Raw genomic sequence first — 20622 nt, 5'->3', positions numbered from 1 at the left:
ACAGACGGCACCAACTGTGGAGATGTGGTTTGGAAATACTCTTCTGATCTTGGGGGGAGCTTGCGATCCGTTGATAGTCACCTGAAAATGAATAAACACTCCGGTTGAGAGTGCTGGAATTAGCACTCCGATGGACAAGTCAGTCTACACACTTAAGAATGCTTGTATTCTATGTTTTGCACAACAATTCTCACATACCTTTCTTATTCTGTTGCTCCTTTATTTATACTTGTTTCCTGGGCCTCGGGGCCAGGCCCACTTTTCACTCATCATCCTCTTATTTACTTGTCTCCATAGTTCAATATTTATTCGGCCTATCTATATTATTCGGCGTTCTGATCGTATAGGATAGAGCCGAGTAGTGTCTGTCTTCTTGGGTACGCTTCCGACTTTTCCAATTATCTGGCTCCCACAATTATTATTATTATTATTATTCAATTAATCAATCACTTTTTCTCTCTCATCTCTCTTTTCTGCTCTCATATTCTCTCACATTCAATACATCAATCAATCAAAAAAATTAAATCCAAAAATTATTTTCAAAACTCATAATCAAACAAATTTTCTCTTTTCAAATTATGATTCAAAAACTCTACACTCAAATTATAATTCCAAAACTAAATCAAACGGACTATAGTTTTTCTACCAATCTAATCCAAAACTAATTATGAAGCACTAAATCCAAAACTTTAAGAAGTCTAAACCAATATGAGGGTAAAAAACAAGTCTAAATTTGACTAATTAAGACTATTCACTAATCCTATTCCAATTAGGAAATATAATACCAAACAGAATCAATTTAGAGATAGACATCAAGTCAATAATTCGACCATAATAATAATAATAATTAAAATATTAAAAAAAGTACATTGAAAATGTCTCGTATTAGCATAGTTGTTACCAAGACCCCTTAAATTATTACCCCTTACACCGAATGAATTTATTAAGGGAAGAAAGGAAATATTACCCTTCAAATAATTACCACTAGTTGTTGGTCAGACCTCAAATAGGGGTGTAATTTTGGCTTGGCCCAACCCATGTCGGGCCTTGCGGGCTCCCGCCAAAAAAATCGGGCAGGGCAGGGCCAGGCCAGCCCACAGGCCAAAAAACTAGGCCCAGGCCCAGGGGTATTCGGGCTTCGGGCGGGCCAGTGGGCCGAGCCTCGAGCCCGGCCCATGAGCTCGGGCCTAGGCCTGGGCTCGGGCTTTGGGCGGCCCTAAACAGTTTTTTTATTTTTTCCACCAAAATTTTATTATTTTCCATTAAAAATAACACTAGGCATCGGGTAGCCCGGGCAGGTCGGGCCTCAGGTCGGGCTTTTGGGCGGGCCAATGGGCCGGGCTTGGGCTTGGGATCGGGCCTTAACGGGCCAGGCCCACCTCGGGCCGCCCACGAGCCACGAGCCAAAATTACACCCGTAACCTCAAAGAATTACCTCTTACTAACACCTAATGAATTTACCAGAGAAAAAATAAAAGTTACCACCCCTACCTACCACAGAACCCATCACCCTCCCAAATGGCTCGCACAGACAAAAAAAAAAAAATCGATTACTCAATCCGGTCAACTCGTCTTATGGCTACTCTTAATCCATTTGAGTGTTTAGTCTGTTCTAATTTATAATAAATAAATAAATAAATAAATAAAAATTAAAGTTTTGGACAAAAGTTTGTAATCCGAGTCTGCCTATAAATCTGACCCGTAAGAGCCTACATGGATAAGTCTGACATTTAGTTTGATGTTTTTGTTCTCATGTTTAAAGTTTTTATATTTTTTTTTTCCCTTTTTTTTTTTTTTTTGGTCTTTTCCCTCCACTTGTAGGTATTGTATGTTGATTTATTTATTTATTTATTTGGTCATGGGAGAAGCTAAAAGATTTTTTTTTTAAAATCAAAATACTTGAATTATGTTCGAAACTAAACAAGAAAAATAACTAATAAAAATATTTAAAATATGTGAATGGAAAATATATATAATTTAATAATAGCCTAATTCGATTTGATTTTGACCTGTAAAATTTGGACTTATGAATAAGACGCAATTTTAGATTTCTCAATAGGCATGATACGTACCAATCCAAAAAATCTATTAAAATATAAGATTTAGATACAATAACTATGAAATAGGTAAGCTCGACCCACCTACCAATGACCCCTAGAAGGGGAGAATTCATAGAACCCTGAATTTCACTTGGGCTTGGGTTTGAGAAGCGACACTAATTAAAATATAGTTACCTTTAAATGCTAGTCAAAATGTACTGGACTGTTGGGATCATTTTTTTAATCTTTTTGTCACGCCCCTAACTCGCCCTTAAAAGTTTAGGCATGACCACATCAGAAAACGGACATAAAACCTGATGAATATAATCTACGGGGCCTGAACGGAAGCATTTAATAGTATATAATAGCAAACAAAAATAATAATAATAATAATAACAATATATCCATTGAGCTACCACTACCATGCCAGGATCACAAACAGAACATAATGCAGTTAAATATAGAGTGACGTGCACCTGAAGATAGCTATGTACATATACATATACGCCGATCTTAACAGACATTTAGGGTACAAATTAAAACTTAGCAAAACTCCATAACTTGAACGATCAACAGCTAAGAGCTTATATACTCAGGGTTTGACAATTGGGTAACAAAAGCCACAGGTGAAGGTTGATCTCCAGGTTGAGTGCCTACAGAAACAAACATAAAATAGAGTGAGTCAAGCTCAGTGAATAATAACACATAACAATTCAATGCTCAACGTGAATTATAATCCATATCCGTGTGTTTATCAATAAAGAGGACATATGGTTTATTTGTTTCTGTATGCATAGCTAAGTATCCTTTGCAGAAAACTTGTCATACCTTGAACTTTCGGGGTTTCATAGTGCATCTAGGCATTTTGGGGAAAATTATCCAGCAAGCATATCATATTATAAACATATCATAAGTTCATAGCATTTTTCTCATTTCAGAAATTACTTACAATATGAAACATTTCGTAACTCCAAATACGGATTTCATCAAAATCATTTATATTTTAAGTATCTTTTACGGAACGGCCTTGAGCCTAATCTTAAACACAATGGCATTAAGCCCTTAACAGAACGGCTTGAAATCCTTAACAAAGTGGCATGAAGCTCTTATCAAAACGGCATAAAGCCCTTGAAACACATTGGCATTAAAGCCCTGAAACATATGGCATAAAAGCCCTTGGAACATCTGGCACAATAGCCCCTTGAAACATATGGCATAAAAAGCCCTTGAAAGATGGCATATAGCCCTTGAAAAGTTGGCATGAAGCCCTTGAACATAGATTGGCATTAAGCCCATGTGATGGCATAAAGCCCTTGTAACTTGTAATGGCATAAAGCCCATGAAACTTGTAATGGCATAAAGCCCATGTAACTTGTAATGGCACAAAGCCCTTGTAATGAGAATGATTTCAGTCTTCTTAAAGTATCAGTATGCAATAATGCACATAAATTTCCCATGGCCTGATTACAAATTAATACAGGTGTCTCGCGAACAACTGAATAATAATAATCATAACAATTATTAACTGAGGTCACATAATAATATTAAACATTGCATGCGTGTCATAGGTTCTTGATGACCTCGGGTCCATAAGTAACACAATAGAATAATCTCAGTTTCATACAGATACTTGGCTTAAAGATGAACATAATTCTATTTATTCATTAAGAAACGACGTAGTTTGCTTATAGATAATAGAGAATTATTATTCGCTATTGATAGAACGAAGTCATTCCAAAGTCATACCGATATATGCCAATCCTTCAACGTTCACATTGACTTTTACTCATCATAATTGTTCATGTAACATGTTTGTGTAACACTTACAAGAAACAGAGCGTTAGTGATAATAATTATCAATAATAAATAAAATGTACATCTCCGTACTATTACTCACAGTGCATTGGTGGAGCATTTATTCCTCCCGAAGCGTGTCCTACACACATATGAAGTCACACATTAATTCTTTAAATCATCTCCCCTAATTTCCTTTCTCAATTTAACATGATTTATAATGCCCATAACAAGGTTCATTCGTAAATTTTTAACATTATTTCAAAACATCTCAGAAATCCAATTAAACTTGTACACGTATAACTCAACCCACCAATTCCATGATTCTATTTCCAATTTGAGCAAAATCATTCTTTATCATCACAAATTCATCTAGGGTTTCAAGAACATAAAGTTTTCCATAAAAAATTCATACTTCTCATACCATGACCTTACATCCCAATTCCCCCCTTGATTATACATCTAGGGATCATACTCCATCACTTTAACCCATCAATTGAACCTTCAATGTTTCAAACTCAAAATTCCCAAAATCTCATAATTTCCTCTATATGCTCAAAATGAAAATTTATACATTTATACAATGAAAATACCTCAAATCTAACCATGGATGTAAGTATTGAAGAGAAATAGAACCCCTACCTCAATAATCAAGCAAAAGAGTGAGCTTGGAAAGAAGCCTTCGCAAATCCAAGTTCCAATCGGGTAAAAACATTGATCCTCCCTTGTTCTTCATCCTTGATGCCAAAAACTATGGTGGATCGTGATCAAAGTAAAGGAATTCAAGGGTTTGGGGGCTAGGGTTTCGGACATGGAAGAGAGGAAGGAAGAGGAAAGAAGAAAAACATCTAAAATGATCCAAAATCCCGTTTTTAAAGCTGCTGGTCCGAAAAACCCGCTCGAGCGCACATCTTCACACTCGAGCGTACATGCATTCAGCACAGATGTCAAAACTTCAAATAGGCATAACTCTCCCATCCGAACTCCGTTTTAAGTCGTTCTTATGCTCAAATTGAAGCCCCGAAAATAAGCTTTCCAATGGTTCCAACCTCATATCCAAATTCAAAGTGTGGAAAAAGAAAAGGGCAAAAGAGTGACGGCTGATCGTAGACAAAATATTCAAACTAAAGTTTTTGATCCAATCTTACTCTACCATCATATTACCACCACAATCAAGACCCCAAAATAAAATAACGAGGTTCCAAATACATTAATAAAAAATGCCTCAGACGACCCCACGTGCCTCAAAATTCAAGCTCACCAGGCGACCCGCTCGAGCGCCCTACCTTGCGCTCGAGCGCTCAAACGAACAAAGACGTCCGCTCGAGCATCCACTTCTACGCTCGAGCGGAAATCTACCACTCTCAGAATCTCGGGTAGTCTGCAAAATTGCTGAGAACCCTAAAAGTCCGCTCGAGCGTAAACTCCTCCGCTCGAGCGGAGGGAAGAATTCTGGGTCGTCACACTTTTACTGCAGATGTGGCATTGTAAAAACATCGAACTATTTCAATGAATTGTTAAAATAGATAACGACTTTGAAATAGAAACATCAAAAAATTGATCAACAATAAAATGTATATATTTTTTATTGTGTACTTTGAATAGGCAAAATGGTTATTAGTATTAGAGATGCTTTAAGATTAAATCTATGAATTGGACAGTGAGGGACTATGTGAAAGTAACTAGAATATGTATATATATATATATATATATATAGATATAACCTCTTTGTGAATGGCCCATTATAGATGGCAACTTCATCTATCCTTCATTAAACATCAATTAATTCAAAGTTAGTACCAACCTAAAGGACTAAAAAGGCTTAAACTTACACAGTAAAAAGGGAAAAGTGAGGATTAAATGTGTGATTAAATTCGTGACACAGGACCATAGCTAATGTGAGACTTAAACCGTCAAATGTGTTACTGACTCTTTTTAATTCACATTAACAAAATCCTTAATTAAAAACTAACGTGGTACTTTGCTGACACGAGCTATTTTTGAAACAAAGACATAATAGCACAGTGGTATCAAGATAATTACATTTAAGCATCGAATTTCAAATATTATATGGTATGTTAATCATGCATTGATTCAAAAGTTCTACATTTTAAAACTTGCTATTGTCATTAGATGGTGAATTTGTCTCTACATGGGATTAGTTAGATGATGCACCTTGTCCCTCACCTGCAAAAGAAATCAAAATTAGAGATCACCCATGACCTATTTTGGTCGGGAGGACTCTCCAACAATCAAGTTAACACTTTGGTCGAGCATAATTATAGGAAAAAGTCTTTCCTTAGTTACCTCACCATATCCTTAACCTATTTGCTTGAATCCTTTTTATATAGCTAAGTTGTCACGACCCAAACCCGTTTCTATAGGTTTAGCATCATAACCGGCAGTAATCCGTAGATTACCGAAGGCCTCTTAATTAAAAATCAAATTATTAGGGGCTAGTGGAAGCAAATAATAAATATATAATGTCTATTGAACTGTGCTGACATATATGAGATAGAAAAATTTTAAACTTTACATACATATATATACACACATCATCCTTACGTATATATACAAATTAGACAAAAAGAGACTCAGCCCTAATTACGGAATAAACAAAAACTTAAACTTTAATCAAATAGCCTTGACCACTTGACGTATCTGGAACTTCCACGGAAGGCACATAGGTTGGCTGACAGAGAAAGCTTCCAAGCAGAAGCTCTAGGCCTGGTCAAGCGCCTAATCACCTACATACATATATATAAACAATGAGTTAGAGCCCAGTAAATAACAACAAGGTAAAAAGTTTATGAATGATATCTAAACAGTTTCAAAAATCAGAATTCATATCAGATTCACATATTTAACCAGAAGTCATAAACAGTTATATGTGATACATCCATTAACTATCATATCATCTTGGTCTTGGGACCCATATGCATAGTCGGTACCGACAACCCCAAAGATCCATATCTTGTGCACAAGTAGCTATGGTATTGTTTTCCCCAGGCAAGGGCCATGTATAAACCATGGTATTATTTCCTCCGAGTAAGGACCATATGATCATAAGCCACGGTATTGTTTTTCCCAGGCGAGGGCCATATAAACATATGCCACAGTATTGTTTCTCCTGAGTGAGGGCCATGTGAACTAAGGATGTTACAAATACATTTTAGAAAATTGGACACTCATTCACTATTTAGAAAATAGCATTTCATAAAATAGATCATATCTTAACATTCTAAAAATACTTATAATCGAACATAACTTTACAGAGTTACTACTTACAGATAGCTCCAGAAGCAGATCAACAGATTAGATAGATTAGGTAGATGTTAGTGCGTGACCTACACCAACACATAACATATACACATTGAAACACAACACCACTTCCTTAATCAAACTTAACTTTTCTCGTCTTTTTCTGTTTAAGTAATCTGAAGTTCTACCATGCTTATTTAAATTAATTGGGTTCTCATTCACATATTCTTTCATTACTAAATTCTTCTTTTTCAAGTAGACCAATTTCTTACTTGGCTTCTTAATCAATTACTACTAAATCAATGACTTATTCCTTAACCAACTAATGTGTATTGATTGTTAGCTTATTAATCTTCAATGAGCCATAAATCATGTCTAGAATGCTTGGGAAGAGATAAGAATAAAAATATGAATTTAATGTAATTTTTCAAAATATGCTGAAAATAGTCGTTCGCTCAAATGAACCTTTAGTCATTCAAGCGGTCTGTAAAATACTACAAAAGTACTGGAAGCTTTCAACGTGTGCTCGAGAGGTAATTAGCCCGCTCGAGTGGTCTGTAAAATTCTAGAATTCTGAATTTCTCAACAATGGTTTCCAAATTCATTTTTCAATCTTTAAACCCACACATCTTGATCAAAACCTTGAAAATACTTCACAAAACATAAATACTTATTTCTTTATAAATCATTTGCTCAAAATCTCATCAAGTTGTCAAGACTTAAATCAAACTCCATGCATTTAAATATTTTCAAACTTCTTTTCCTTTTGAAGAATAATCATGGAATTAAACATGAGACTCATGAATTTTTGAAATAAAATTCAATACAAAAAGCTCCATAGAATAACTCTTTAAAATCCAAACTCAACATCATGAAACATAAATATTAATTGATTTACTTAAATCAAAATCTTGCTTAATTTCAAAATCAAAACCCATGAACTCATGGTTTCTAAAAAAAAATTTCAAAATCAAATGTACAATGAAATTGCATGTAATTTATGAAGCTTAATTTAACTATAACTTTGAAAATCAAACTAAAAATAATTAATTTCTAAATGAACTTTCATAAACTTGAAATTAGCTCTAATTCTTCATTTTCTTATCAATTTTTTTTTGTTTACATAGAATTGACTTTAAACTCTTTTCTATCTTCCTTCAAAACATGAAATTAAAATTAGAAGCTTCTTAGAAAATTATTTGCATGTATGAAATTAAGATCAAAACTAACTAATTTTATATTTTCAAATCATAATTTACTTCTTAAATTGCTCTAATTTAGATTTTTATTAATTTTCTTCATATCAAACCTAATTTAAACTCATAAACCTTTAAAACATGAATTAAAGTCTAAAATCTTGAAAATTCACAATGCATGTAAGGTTAGACTTCAAATCGTGAAGGATGACAATAAAATCTAACCCAATAACACATTACATTATCAATCTTAACCCAATTTTCCTTCATTACTTCTCTAATTTCCCTCTAATTTCATGAAATTAAACCCAATTACTACGTAATTTTAGTTGCTAGATGCTTAATCTACAAGAATTTAAGCTTAAACTTTTTTTTACCAAAAATCCTCAATTTGTTGAGTCTCTTGACAAAGATTTTTTTTTTTTTTTTTTTTGAACGGGAGAAAAATCCATTAATGATAAGCCAAAACGGCACTTACAAGAGAGTCCATGCTTACACAAATAGAGCTTACCCTAGCAAAGGAAAAATGAGCAAAGAGACACATAAGCAAAGTTAAAATAGTATCAAAGATATGATCATACACGATCCTAACCCGTATTGCAAAGCAGAAGCGATCATAAGAGATCAGCACTAGGACTAGTCAGAGATACCACAAAAGGTTCACTCTAGAAAGGGTAAGCTACCAAAATCACACCCATCAAGCCCAAACAAACTGAAACACAGAATAAAAGTATGAAAAAAAAAACTCAAAAAGAAATAAACCAAAAAAAAGATCTGGGGAAGAAATATCATATCTGGTGGAAGGATGGCCACGACGTCTTGGTGGTTGTGTCGGTAGCGAGAAGAGGCGATGGGTGGTAGATCCGTTGGTGTTGTGGTTGTGGCGGCATGAAACGGTGAAAGGCGGCGGAGAAGTGGCAAATCTAAATCCGGTTGGGAAGTCAAGTAGAAGAAAACACAAAAAAAAATTTCCACCCTAGGGGGAGAAGCACCTCATAAGGAGGGAGAGAGTGGGAAGAATAATCTCCCAAGAGTTATTTTGCAAAATGTAAAAGAAAAAAAGGGAAAAGAGGAGAGAGGCGGCCGGAGAGAGGCCGGAGGCGCCCTCCCAAACAGCAGCCCCAAATAGTAACCCCAAATAGCAACCCTAGTAGAGAAAACTAGAGAGAGAAACTAGAACGAGAGGACGCTCCTAGTGCTCTTACGTTTACGTCTCTTGACAAAGATTGAGATTCGTTCATTGGTTTTCAATTTTTGACCTCCCTTCTTTCTAGAGTTAAGCTTCCAACACAACTTCTCTCTCTCTCTCTCTCTCTCAAGCTTCTCCAGCAAAAGTATTCTCTCAAAATTGAGTTCACCTCTCTTCTTTATGAAGTTAGCATAACATACAAACACCCATTTTCAACTCCTTGTACGTACACACACACTTGTCAACCCACAGAATGCAACCAGATTTCTCAATACACCCACACGAATTTCTCAGCACACCCACACCCATATATACTCTCAATTCTAAATTCTTCCATAATTCATTTTATGTTTAGGATTTATTTAATTAAGTAACACTTAGTCTTAATAAATCTCAATTAGCATATCATTAAATTAATTATAATTAATCATAAATCTCATATAATTTAATCAGTCTAATTTGACTTCTATGAAGGCCCAATTAATTTTATTTAATTTATCATTTTGAATTAGATTTTTAATCAAACTTTCAAAAGGCTCCAAACATCAAATTAAACTTAGGAAAAATACCCAAACCCCCTTTTCCCCCCACCCCCTTGACCCCCTCTTGATCTGATTGTTCAGATTTATTTATTTATTTATTTATTTTCCTTCTCCTCCAATCACCACCAGCCACGTGTGTGTGGGGGGGGTGGGGGGTGGTGATTGGAGGGGATCTCTATCAAAGCCCTTAAACTTATTTCCATCATCAATTTTGGCTTCTCACATTATTAAGGCCTTCAATTTTAGATTAACTCAAGATTTTCATCAATAAATTACATACCCAATTCAGACCCAATTAATCAAATCTCAATTTTATAAATCTGAATCAAATATTTAATTAAACTCTCATATGGTCCGATACTCGAAATTAAAATAATTTAATTCATCATTTGTACTTTCTTGAGCCATTTAAGTTTTTAATTTTTAATTTCAAAATAAATCCTCAATAAAGCCATGTACGAATTAGTCATCATAATTTTTATAAATTTCAAATTAAATTATAATAATTGATAATTAAAAATTAAAAACTCTTTAATTAATTAAGTATAAATTATTATACACGGTGGTGGAGTGGTTACATAAGCGGTGCCTTTGTTGACCATCAATCTCCTTTTGATATTTCGGTCGGTCCTGTGCTAGAGGTTATAGCAATAATGGCCAATTTATTGTTGCTAATGATAGTTGGATCTCTATTTATCAAACAATTGTTTTTTTTTTTAAGAAGTAGTTGCTAACTTGCATTTGAGAATGACCGTTGGATCTTAGGTGATCGGATGGACTTTCCTTGTCAGTGGACATTTTTTTTTGTAGCGGACAACTTGTCCTCATCTTCGCTGGCCAACTTTATGTAGGTCAAGTTTGTTTATACTAAATAAATACATATTTTTTATCTTTTTATTTATTTTTCATCACATTATTTGTCTATTTTTTTACATATCTTTTCGTAAAAAGATAAAAAGTACACTTATTTAGGTCATCCCAAACAACCTCGTAGTCACCAGATTGTAGGTCCGATTTTGCCTATGGATCGGGTCAACCCTTCACCTATTTTTGGGCTATATTTAGGCTTACCCGGGTTTTTTGGGCCTACATTTTTTTATATTTACAATTATTTTTCTATCGATTGATAAAAATAAAACAAAACAAAATAAAAACAAAAATAAAAAATATTACAAATTAAGTGTGGCATGCTATTAACAGTAATGCTATAGTGATTAAATTCGGATATATATATATTTTTTTGGCATCAATTAGATCAAAGACAGCACTTTTTCGTCATTCAAATATTTTCAGAAAGTAGTGCTATATATAATGATTTAGTGAATGATAAATTCATTTTAAATGAAGACATTTATCACTGTAGTTATCCTTTTCAAAGTATTTCTGTTAGGGAATAATTTCTTCCAGATTGGAAACAGACTGTACGGTATTGTTGAGTTGGGCCTGACTTCAAGCTTATCTCGATAATTCAAATCGTTCAATGTGTAGAATTTATTGAGTGCATCATCCTTGCAAAATATGTTAATCGGATATTGATAGTCACTTAATCATATTGCATTTGTGTCTACGATTTATTTTTTAAATCATAATTGTCGTTGAAACAAATACAATTTGATTAAGTAGCCATTTATATCCGATCAACGTGATATTTTGCAAGAATGATGTACTCGACGAGTTCCACACATTGAACGATTTGGATCATCAAAATGAACATGGAGTTGGGTGCACAACAGCCTAACAATACCGTCTAATCTAATTCTGGATTGAAGAGAAGTTGTTCACTTTCTCTTGTATCATTTTGATTGAGTTTTTAAAAATGTTTTTATTTTTGAATCAATTTTGTTTATTGGAATCAACTGACAGTGTCTAACAGCAATTAGTGTTTCTAGAGCAAATCTATGTTGTTCTCCAATTTAATAATTATTGGTTTAGACGATAAAAATTCATCGTTTTTTGGTGGTGTTGACCTTAAAGTTGTAAATTGATTGGTATGAAACGTTGCTGTTTGAATAGATGACAAAACGTTGTAATTAATTTTCTCCACTTGTTTTCATGACTTTGGCACTCTAATTAATTTGACGACTTAGGCCTCGTTTGGGAACCTTTTTTTTTTGTCAAAAAGTCAAAAAATTATTAAATTAGTCAAAAAACTAATAACCCATAGCAAATAGTCAAAGATTCTATTTTTTCTTTACTTTTTGCACATCTTTTCGTAAAAAGCCAAAAAGTCATCCCAAACATACTAGTTTTTTTTACCTCATATTTTAGCCAAATAACCAAAAAGTTACTAAATTAACCTGTTCCCAAACGAAGTGTACAAAAAGGAAACTACTCTAAAATACAGGGCACAGATAATTAATACTTACAAAAATCCGAAAATTACATAAATTTAACATAATTAAATTGACTTTTCTTAAAGTAATTAAAATTAATGTAAATAGCGTGTAGACACAAAGAAAGCTATAGTAAAATAGATATTTCAATGTAAAAGATATGATAATATCATTTTTTTTAGAATTAATTACTTAGAAGTCCTCTTTACAAATGTTATGGTTGTTTAGGTCCTATCTAAGATTTTTTGTACTAAGTCCTATTTAGCAAAACTGAAAATATTATCAGTTCTTTCTAATTTTTAAAACTAAAAATATTATCAATTTTGTATAATAATGTTCTAGATAATTGTTTCATTAACTGACAAAAAAAAACAAAATATGAAATTAAACGTTTTTAACCTTCTACTTATTAGTTTGATACAACCATCCATAAAAACGAGAATATTATCAATTTTTTTTCAGTTTTAAAACTGAAAACATTATCACTTTTTTTTTCAGTTTTTTTTTTTCATTTTTAAAAAGTTTTTATTTTTATTTTATTTTATTTTTCAATTCTACTCGTTAATGTTCCATCATCATGTTTCTTTATAGAAACAAAATGTTTAGTATTGCACAAAAAAAAAATCAATTTTTTAAATTAAAAAAATATATCAATGTTTTTCTTTCTTTTTTTTGGCACAATTTTTTTTGGCACAAATTTTATTATTTTTTTTTTCAAATTTGAAAGTTGATATTTTAAAGTTTTGAAAATCAAAATAAATGTTAAATCATCATATTCCTTTACAAATAATTACAAATTATGAACAATCATTGTTTGAAGGATAATTTATCTAGTATTAAAAATTTAACGGGAGTTAAAGGTTCAAAAAAATCTTAATTAAGACTTAATTATTTTTAAAGGAACACTAAGCTTATTTATATGAATAATATTACATTTTTTAGATTAAATATCTACCTACCAATTATTACTTCCACCACCACCATCATTACCATCTCTACCACCTTGCTAACACCACCGCTATCATCATTACAGACATTAGTGCTCCAGCAGTATCACCATCACTAAAACCAGAACCAGCACCCCTAGGACCGGCCCAAGTGCAAGGGGTATAATGTTTGTGCAAGAGAAGTTGAAACATGCTTCTAATCTCACACCATGTTTGATTTTAGAAAATTGAGTTTATTTTTTGGAAAATTGAGTTTATTTTTCAAAAATTTGGAATTTTTATTTTTCATTTTTTTTTGTTTTCGGTAATTTTATAAATACATTACGCAATTTATATATATTTATATATATATTTTTTAGATACATCCAATATAAAATACGTTTAAAAAGTACAATATTTGTGAGAAAACTTTAAAAAGTTCACAAAATACAAAAAATATAAAAAAAATATGAAAATTCAATACATTATTGTATTTTGTTGTATTAAATGAATTTTTAAAAATCTTTTGTACAATTTTTTCTTTTTACTTTTTAAGTATATTAAAAATGATTAAGATATTTAAAAAATTATTTAAAATATAAAAATATGAATTAAAATTCAGAAAACTATTTTTGGAAATTGAAAACTAAAGCGAAAAAGCAAAAAAATGATTTCTCCTTCTATTTTTGTATAACCAGAAAGAAGATTGTAAAAATCAAATCATCAAAATCGTGGTTGTTAAATCAGTTATGTAAAATATATTGGTTCAATAGAAAAACGATGTTACCGAACATGGTTTCATCTCATCTAATATTTTGGATTATTCTGGCTCGATCCATTAATTTTGAAATTTTTGACCATTTCAGAGTGTTCTATCTAGTATAATAATGTTTTTTTTTTGTAAAAGTCTAGGAATTAGGAAAAGTTTCTAGAAATTTACCCTAATTTTTTTGATTCGTAGTGTACATTTAAACTTTGTTTTATGGAGTTAAAACTTAAATTAATCTCAATTATTAATTTTAATTTTTAATAATTTCTGAGTATTATTATTATTATTATTATTATTATTATTATTATTATTATTATTTTGAGTTTGTAACATTTTTATTTTCTTTTAACAGTTCACCACTACAAGAAAAAGCAGATTTCGCAACTAAAAATGAATTTTTCGTCACTGAAAGTAGCAGAATTGGTGACTAAAATGGAATTAGTCGCCAAAAGTGAACACTTTTGGCGACTAAAACAGTTTAGTCGCCAAATGTAGGGGTTTTAGCGACTAAAACTCAGTTTAGTCGCCGAATATAGGGGTTTTAGCGACTAAAAACATTTTAGTAGCCAAAAGAGAAGGTTTTTGGCGACTAAAAACATTTAGTAGCCTAAAGTATAGGTTTTGGCGATTAAAAAATAGTTCGGTCGCCGATTATACGTGTTTTACCGATAAAAATCAATTCCGTAGCCAAAAGTGAAGCTTTTTGGCTACTAAAAAAAATTTAGTAGCTAAAAGTCAAGAATTGCCGACTAAAATGCAGTTTAGTCACCCAAAGTAGAGGTTTTGGCGACTAAATTTCAGTTTAGTCGCCAAAAGTGAATGTTTTTCGGCGGGAATGAATTTTTTTAGCGACTAAAATATAATTAGTAGCCAAAACTATACAATTGGCGACTAAAAAATAGATTTAGGCGCCAAAAGTGATATAATTTTTTTTTAGTAAATAATTTATTTTTTACGTAAATTATATTGAATAAAAATAATTATTTTTATATATATAGCTAGATATTAATACGGGTCAATATAGTATATAAATAATATATGTTGCATATATATTCATGTGGTGTTGTAGTGGCATAGTGGAGAGAGTGTGTTGATAAAGGTTTAGAATGTGGGAGAGGTTTGCGGTTCGAATCTCAGAAAAAGCAAAAAAGTTGGTTTTTTTTTTTTTAACGGAAGCAACTTTGGAGACTAAAATTTTAGTCGCCAAAAGTGTTTATTTTGGGCGATTAAATGGTTTAGTCGACGATTCATGGACTATTGGCGACTAAAAGATTAGTCGCTAAATGTGTGATTTTAAAAAGTGTAAATCACTATTGGCGACTAAATCGTTAGTCGCTAAAGAGCTATTTTTTGCCGACTAAAAAAATTTTAGTCGCCAATACCTCCGGCGACCATATATACGCGACAAAACGGGCGACTAAAAAAATTAGTCGCTGAAAGTAAAAACTCGACTTTCGACGACTAAAAACAGACTTTTGGCGACTAAAAATTTAATCGCCAAAGGTGTTTTTTCTTGTAGTGCACGTACACCTAGTAAAGCAAACATCACACCACTCAATCTCTCTCCACAAAAACTATTCAAAACTATCCTCTCTAGTAAGGTCCAACTGCAATACATGAAAAGGGTTTTCATGTAACGTCCCCAGATGATAACAGACAATCCCATAAAATATGTTGATTATGTGAAAATTAATAATTTTTTTTATTTATTAATTCACTAGATAACATTACAAAATATGCCATATGCATTATACATTCATAAATCCTAAATTTTGAATCTATAATATATGTCACATGGCGATATAAAGAAAATGAAAGGAAATTTGGATAAGTTCATACCTTAATGGCTATATATTTCTAATATGACATTTGGTTACAACAAAAGTGAGTCAAACCCAAAACAAATAAAAAGTCAGAGACTTGTACAAAAGATATTTACAATAAAAGAAAGACAAATAAGCCTTTAGCTCCAAGATCCTCCCAAGCTAAGTCCTTGGTGGAGGCATACTATCAACACATGAAAGTTAGTTTCGACATAGAGTGAGCTAAAATCCAATAGAGAATGTCTTAACATACTATATGATGCTTAACAAAGTCATATGGTGAATATATATATATCATTTACCAAAACATTACACTTTTTTCTTTCAAAACAATGCAATGCCATGATTATAAATCAATTCGTAAAATAATATTTTTTAAATCAGAAAATAGGGCTGCAGATACACAACACTGGAAATCTTTTGGTACGTGTCTGCTAGTAGGCTATATAAGCACTACTAAATGCATTTTACTAATACTAACCGGGAGGATCAGCACCTAACCGCGCGGATTTCTGAACTTTCACCAAGGACACACATGCCAACATAGATAATACCACAACCACACCCCCTAACTAAATTCACCAAGGTATTCACCAATTTTTCTCAAAACAATACATTTTCAATGTATAAATATGAAACAATATTCAATGCAAGGTATATGAGTAATTGGTTTCAATTAACCTAATGTTCAAGCAATTTTTACAACAATCAAAGCTATCCTCCACCGATAGCCCAAAATAAAATCTCAATACAAAAGAAAAATCTCTAAACAAGAAGTATAATTTCATAATCTCAATATAGGAGTGATAATACATATTCAACTCTACTTTTATCATTAACAGATATATTCATATTATCAATTTAAAAGCTAAACATCTTTCATTTTGTTCTTAGTTCAAAAATCGATGATTTCCAACAAAACATTTATTATTTCAAAAACACATGTAAAGAAAAGATTTACAAGATTTCAACCCAACTTATCAATATAACTATCTCCACCATGAGTTCTGTGAACCCATTTGAAAACCCCTATTTTATACTCTAAAAACCAAACCCAAAATCAATTCCACAATGCCCAAATCACTACACTTTCAAGGAACACATAGCGAGGCTAAGAATCGTACAAAGAGGTTGAAGAAATCTCTACCTCAAGATTAGAATGAGAGAATAACAAGACCCGAAGTTTGACGGAGACGGAACCAAAAACTAAAACTTCTTCGATTAGGGGTGTTCAGACAAGAACTAGAGAGAGAGAGAGAGAGAGAGAGAGTGAGGAAATCTGATAAAGTTACCATTTAGAGAGAGAGAGAGAGATCAAAAAGTGAAAGAAAAGATCTCTTTCCTGTATTGATATATGTGTAGATCGCTCGAGCAATCAAAGCATCGCTTAAGTGTCAAACACAAAGAACCACTCAAGCGACCAAAACATGACTCGAGCGCACAATGACCACCTCCTTATAGTTCAGACCTACAAAGATACTGCTTGAGCGAAAGAAAGACAACTCGAGCGTCGGACACAGAATATTGCTCAAGAAACCAAGCCATGGCTCAAGTAGTAACGTCCCAAAATAATAACGACAACCCATCTTATGATATTCAATAGAAAACACAAGCTTGAGAGATGTTAACATTTCATTTATATTCCTTTATCATACAGAAGATGACATATGCGTGTATATATTCATAAATCCTAGATCCTGAATCTATAGCATATGACATATGTAAATGAAATTGAAATAAACGGAGATACAGGTAAATTTATGCCCTAATTTACGCTCGAGCGACCTTTCTTTCGTTTGAGCGGTCTCGCTTGTAAACATACAAGATACTGGGAGTTGCAAACCTGCACTTGAGCAACCAAATGACTACTTGAGTGGTCACCCAAAATTAGTTGTTACAAGTCACACCACTCGAGTGACCAAAGGTGCGCTCGAGCGAACTGACTTGTTTTCAGCTTTTGTGAAGAACACCCCTGTCACAACCCAAACCCGGCCCTATGGGTTTAGCACCGTAACCGGCCAGTAATCTGAGATTACCGAAGGCCTGCAGAACAGTAGAACAGTAAAACATAGTACAGGGCCTGGCGGAAGCCAAAACAGTAAATAAACAATGTCCAATGAGCTGTGACAGTCTATATGCAAAAAGACTTTTCATACATTTGTACGTAGACAGTGCATAACAGTATGCACAATATTTACAATCATTCAGACTAGGGACTTCATCCCTTACATAACAGTACAGTAACATGCAGTCTATACAATCCATTCGGTTATTACAAAACAGTAAGACAGTACAGAAGGGGGAATTGTAAAACACCCTTAAGCCTTAACACGATAGGCTCGGAACCTCACAGTGAGGCACATAGGCTGGCTTGACAAAACTGGAGTAACTCTAACGCTCCTAGCCGCGGTTTGGTGCCTGAACACCTACATATATATATGAGCAGTGAGCTAAAGCCCAGTGAATAACATAATGCGTAAAGAGGTTAAGAATGAATGTCCTTACAGTATGAAAACAGTTCAGTTAAACAGTATTTCAGTTGTTCAGTCAGTACAGTCATATGTGGTACACCCATTAGCATAACAGTACAGTAAACAGTAGGTCTTAAAAGACCGAACAGTAATGATGGCCATCAGTCAGTAAACAGTAGTGCTTCCAACAAGGGAACCGACAGAGATTTCTGTCACAGTAACAGTAAACAGTAGGTGCTAAGGATGCCACAATACAGTTCAGGATATAGGACATACATTCATTCAGTTAACAGTAATCAGTTCAGAAAACAGTATAGTTCAGTTGTTCAGAAGATAATCATTTGTGAACATATCTTTACACAATCGTTACTCACAGAGTTCTAGGTTACAGTAAGCTAGAGCGTGCCTCCCCAGTCACCAACCCTACACAGTTAACAGATTGAACACACTAAGCTACACAGCTGGGAAAGATAGTAACTTAACCCCTAATGCCTCGGTGTGTTCTACATCTATATCCTCAGTAAGATGCCTTAAACTAGGCCTAAGAATGCTTAGAATGGGATGAGGATGCAAAGATGTACTCAAAAAGCAGTTTCAGAAGTTTCAGAAAAACAGAGTCCCGCTCGAGCGCAGGTTTACCCGCTCGAGCGGACATGCAACAAAGGTACATGCTCGAGCGTCAACTCTCCCGCTCGAGCGTACTGTAAAAGTACTGGATGGCTGAAATCTCCGCTCGACGGGCGCTCGACGCCCGCTCGATCGTGAGACACATGCCTCCGCTCGAGCACCCAATCCTACGCTCGAGCGGACTGTAAAACAGTGCAGAGAAACACTGGATGCTCGGATTCCACGCTCGAGCGTCACTATCCCCGCTCGAGCGGAAGTGCAAAATCTGGGAATTCCAGATTGCACCTCCAAGCCAAAACCAGGTTCAAATGCATCAAAACCGATCCTCTTGGGCTGAATTTCCTAGAAAACTCTTATAAACTCATAGTAAAACATGATTCAAAGCTCAATTTGAGAAATCAAAGCCCAAGGGTGTTTAATTCAACTCAATTTCAACCAATTTTCATGAACAAGGAGAGTATGGAAACATGCATGAATTCAAACCAATTCAAAGCTTCAATTTCATGCTCCAGTGAGCCAAATCTTTCAAAAACATGATGAGTTCATGGTCTTTTGTAAAAATATGGGCATGCATGTACGATTTGATGATAGATAACTTCAAAACTTCAAAATAAAGGCATGCATGCATGCATGAGCTAGGCTCCAATTCAACATATATGGACCAATTCAAGGCTCAAATCACTAGAGGCTCAGAAACTAAGCATGAACAAGTTCAAATACAGTAATAGAAGGTTAAATTCTCTTACCTAAGTCTAGTATTCAAGGCAAGGAAGTTCCACTATGCAAATCTCCTACAAATTCTTCAAGTTTCTAAGCAAATTGTGAAGAACTCCAGCTTTCTCTCCCTCTCTCCCTCTCAAGTCGGCAAGAGCAAGGAAATGGCTGAACAAAATGTTGCCTACGTGTCTAATGAGGCTCGAATATATTGTATTGAGTGGGCCACTAAGGGTTAGTTTAGTAAATAGGGCCAACTTAAGCAATTGATCAATATTTAATCTAATTTAATCATACCTAATCAAGTTTCAGACAAATACACCATAAAATCACATTAATTATGAGGATCATAAAACATCAATCAATTCCCGATTCGGCCGCTGATAAGGCCTTCAATTAGCAGTTTAACCACTAAAACACGAACAGATCAAATAATCAATCAAACAGATAGACGCGCAATTAAACAGATAGACTCAGTCATTTCAGTTCCAGTTTTTAGTCAGTCAGTTCAGTACTTTATTCAGTTCAATCATCAGTCATAATCAGTCTCGGTTAACAGTAATTAGCAGTTAATCAGTCATTAATCGGTAAACAGTATGAGGGTTGTTACAGTCTCCCCTCCTTATAAAGAGTTTAGTCCTCTAACCTCGAGTTACCTTCGTTCTGGAAGAAAACAGGATTCAGTGGAAACAGTTCAGGATATCTTTTAGCCATGTCATCTTCCCTTTCCCAAGTGGCATACACACCACCATGGTTTTGCCAGTCGACTTTTACTAGCGGGATCTCTTTGTTTCTCAGTTTCTTGATCCGTCTGTTTACAATCTGTATAGGTCGTTCCTCATAAGTGTAGTCATCACTCAGCACTACACGAGTAGGCTCTATTACATGAAAAGGATCCCGGAGATAGTCTCTCAACATAGAAATATGGAAGACGTTAT

This window comes from Camellia sinensis, chromosome 1 (assembly GCF_055761805.1).
Source record: "Camellia sinensis isolate YWXY chromosome 1, ASM5576180v1, whole genome shotgun sequence".
Classification (NCBI taxonomy): Eukaryota; Viridiplantae; Streptophyta; class Magnoliopsida; order Ericales; family Theaceae; genus Camellia; species Camellia sinensis.
Note: the sequence above shows the minus strand (reverse complement) of the source record.